Below are 4,179 nucleotides of genomic sequence, written 5' to 3' on the forward strand. Positions count from 1 at the left end.
CCAGCAAAACCGTTCTCCCCGGGACTGACGTCAATGAAAGCGGGGCACCTCCCAGCGAGACGCAAGGGCGGCCGGGGGGCCAAGGGAAGGGACCTGGGCGGGCACGCCCCTCGCTGTTGCTCCCTCTCTGATTGGACCCGGGAATCTTCGCACTTAGGTTTCGAGGCCGGCGGAGGGAAGCGGGAGGAGCCAGAACACGCCCCTCACCCCTCCGTGGCTGCTGATTGGCCCGCGGAGTCGCCGCGTTCGGTTTTGGAAGGCTCGCTTTGGAGCTCCCCGCAAGGCTCGCCTGAGGATTGGCTGTTCCAGGGAGCGCTTTGGGCCGCGGTTGTAAAAAGGAGGGCGAGTCGTGAGAACTGGGGTGCCGCCGGACCTGAACCCCAGGTACACCTAGGGCCCGTTGTGCGCAGCGCCACGTCTAAGTCGCGGGGACCGACCTGTGCTGGGGTTGTCGCCGTGTGATATCGGCCAGGACACCCCTCCCAAGCTCTTGTCCTGTTGGCGGGTGCCTCCTGGTCCTAGTGAGCACCTTCGCGGCAGAAGCCCGGAGCTGCGCCCGCCCTTTCGGAAGGCGGCCGGGGTTGGGGTCGGCGCATCTTCGCTTGCCCCATCCCGATTTGAGGTCTGTCGACGCCGCCCTGCAGCTTGGTGAGTAATGACGCTAATTCCCCACGGGCCACGGAGTGCCGATGGCACCGAGGCTGGCTGGGGAGACCTCACTTTCGATCCCTCCGCCTTCCGAAACCGGTAGAAGCAGATAGCCGGCTCCGGGAGGGTTCAGCGCCTCCAGGGTCTTTCCTCTGAAGACCTTGGCACCCTCTGGTGGGAACAAAAATAACTAGATGAGAGCGAGCGCTGGGGTCAGACCTCTTGGGTTCATATCCTGCTTAGCACGTACTACCTGTGACTTAACCTTCCTGAGCTTAGCTTTCTCATCTGTAAAATGGGTGTAACCCCTCAGAAGGGTGTCATGAGGATTAAAGAGATTACCCTTCCAACAGTGCTGGTTTGGACTTGTCTTGGAGCAAGGGGCCTCACCAACAGCGATGATTAAAAGTCCGCAGATTACTCCATTCTCCCTTCACCCTCTTCTCCCAAGAGTGAAGGCCCCTTTGAGGGAGTTTCATGATAGTGGTGATGACGAAAGTGGGTGGTTAAAAAGCCCTTTCCTTTATACCATTCATTCATAACTACTGGGATGGGTACTTTCAGCATACTTTATCTCCCTTATCCCCTTAAGGGTTACTTACTCTCACCATTTTGACAATGAACAAACTAAAGCAAGGGAAAACTGAGGCTTGCCAAGGTCACCCAGATATCAGTGGCTCAGCCAGAATTCGGGTTCTTGAACTCTTGAAAAGTTATTCCTAGATCTAGGAGTTTTTTCCAGGCCATATCTGAGACTTGGCTTGGGGGAAGGGTCCAGTTCCTTTCTCAAACCTTTTGGGACGGAAATTTGGAGACCAACGTGTGTCCATCTCTCTCAGGCATGCCGCCCTGAGACTAGGCCCTTCCGTGTGGGGGGCCCACACGGCCGTTTGGACTGGGCCTCCCACTTGAGGAGCCACAGATTTTGGCTGCTGTCCAGTGGCATGTCTGTCCAAGGAAGCAGGCCAAGGCCACAGTGTTGACTTGGGCCTTGGGCCAGAGCCTCTAGTTCTTTTTCTAAGAGACCCTTGGCCTCCGATTGCAGATTATTACCACCAACAGGGTTATCTGGAGAGGGGAGCAGGTGGGGAGCCAGTTGCTGCCTAATTCACACAACTGTGTTCTGCCTCTCATGGTTATTTTCCACGACTCTGAGACCACGATAAGCATAGATAGGTGTCTAAACTGAGCTTCATACGTTACAAAGACTGCTCACTTGTGCATCATATTTATAAATTGCAAATCATTACATGGTGAGTCACTTTTTAAATATATTTCTTTGTTAGATCTGTATAGTTCCTTTATTGCCTGTTTCAAAGCAAATTGAACTTTGTCATGTACAACATTTGGTATTTACTTGGGGGTTCATTTTTAACCTAGTTTGTGTCAAACTGAAGTATTTTGCAATTAGTCTTTACTCATTTGCTCACAGATCCATGCTTATCTTTTTTATGTCAGCTCTGAAAGATTCATTTGTAATTTTTTAATAGCCCTGTGGTTTCATTTTCCAGATTAAAAAAATACCATTGTTCAAATATATACTGACTTTCCTGGATGCAGGTCGTGTCCAGGAAATGAGGGGGGAAGTAACTATTGGACACATTGAATGAGACAGGAAAAGTTTCTTCTGATAACAAAAGTGCTGTGATTCAGTTTTCCCCAAGTTTACGGTCCAATCCCATTTGATATCCACCAATTTTTATTCTCAGCCTCACTCTGCTGTCTGAATCTCAGGGTGAGAGGCAGAGCCAAAAGTGAGGGTCCTCAAAATCTGGATGTCCCCCTGCCCCCACCCCGCCCTTCACAGGTTCATAGAAGGTATGGTGAGCCTAGAGGCCCAGGCTCTCCCAGATGGTTTCTCATTGGTGCATTTGTAACTCACTGTAACTGGGCAGCTGGAGGGAAGGCCTTGGAGCCCTGGCAGAGGTGGCTGGGACTATCTGGGAAGTCAGGCTCCAAGCCATTTCCTCCCTGAGGCAGCTGCTGCTATTTGATCCTGTTGCCAGTCTCTCAAGAAGAGGGTGAGATTGTCTGAGTTTGAGAGGGGACATGCCCCAGAAGTCTGCCCCAGGCTTGGCTATAGCCAGCCTAGGTCATTAGAGTGCTTTAGAGCAGTGAGTTCTGTCTTCTACCAGACTCTACCCCACAGCCCACAGCAGCAAAACAGTGTCTGACCTCCAGGGAAGATTGAGAAGAAGGGAAGCTACTGGTTGGGGAGTCTTCTGATACCTAATTAGCCAGACCTGTCCACACATGTTGCTCATAGGCCCTGGCAGGCAAGCAAACCATCTCTTCTTTGTTCAGATCTAGACTCTCAACACTGGCACAGGCCTTCAGAGACCATCAGCATCAACCCGTTCTCACAGATGAAAGAGGAAAGCAGGTCCACAGAATCCCTGAGACCTCTCAGCCACTGAGTGGCAGAACTGGGGCTCAGACCAGTCCTCTGGGCTGGGTTATAGTTCCAGATTTCTTCTGTGGAAGCTGGGGATCTTCCTCTTCAGAGTGCCACGAGTTCAAAGCTGAGGCAGCCTGTTACCCAGGGAATGGCCCTGATGTTATTGAAAAGATTAAAATAAATTCCACACCTCACCCCTGCCTCCAACGTGGGATATTCAGTGTTCTTTCCCTGCTACTGGTGGGGTTTCCCCTTTGTGAATTAGCACTCCTCACAGACTAATGGGAAGAAATGTGCTTTGAGCTGCTAGGTTGTGAAGACACCTCTGTTGCTTAAAAGCTTGGGCTGCAGTCAGACTAGGTTCTGGCCTTGGCTGAGTCCCTGCTTTATATCTGTGTCTCAGCTTCCCTTCGCTTCTCTGTGAACTGGGGTGAGGCTAACAGTGCCTGGTCCCTAGAGTTGTTTTAAGGATGAAATGATATTATGCATATTGCCTGATACAGAATAAATGCTCCATAGTTCGCTTGACTTCTCTTTACCAGCCTGTGTTACTTGGTGACTGTTTCCTGATCACAGTATACAGTATTTATATCATCTATCTCTGGGAGTTTAATTCCCACATATATTTACTGGATTCCCATAAAAGTGCCTAAGCAGAGGCTGGTTTTAAGATTATTTTCCAGAAAACAAGTACAATTTTTATGAATTTATTTGAAAGTCTTTTGCAGGTTTATTTTCATTATTAAATCTTTTTAAAAAATATTTTTTATTGATTTCAGAAAGGGAGAGACAGAGACATCAATGATGAGAGAGAATCATTGATTGGCTGCCTCCTGCAAGCCCCCCACGGGGGATCAAGCCTGCAACCCGGGCATGTGCCCTTGACTGGAATCGAACCTGGGACCCTTCAGTCCACTTAGCCAAACCAGCTAGGGCTCATTATTAAATCTTTTGAAAAAAGAGAGTGGGGACTGGCTGGTGTGGTTCAGTGGTTGAGTGTTGACTTATGAATCAGGAGGTCATGGTTTGATTCCTTGTCAGGGCATATGCCCTGGATAGAGAGCTTAATTCCCAGCATGGGGTTTGTAGGAGGCAACTGATGATGTTTCTATCTATCTCTCCCTCTCCCCTCC

General features: G+C 49.9%; 1 protein-coding gene across 1 annotated transcript in view; it reads left to right on the forward strand.

Annotated features, from left to right (window-relative positions):
• Nucleotides 1-341: 341 nt before the first annotated feature.
• AVPI1 (arginine vasopressin induced 1) overlaps nt 342-4,179 on the forward strand; it is a 7,943-nt gene continuing 4,105 nt past the window's right edge. The window contains exon 1 of the mRNA XM_006756586.2: nt 342-648. The gene's annotated coding sequence lies outside the window, so the exon portion shown is untranslated. The remainder of the gene's footprint in view (nt 649-4,179) is intronic.

The sequence above is a fragment of the Myotis davidii genome, unplaced genomic scaffold (genome assembly GCF_000327345.1).
Source record: "Myotis davidii unplaced genomic scaffold, ASM32734v1 scaffold332, whole genome shotgun sequence".
In the NCBI taxonomy this organism is placed as follows: domain Eukaryota; kingdom Metazoa; phylum Chordata; class Mammalia; order Chiroptera; family Vespertilionidae; genus Myotis; species Myotis davidii.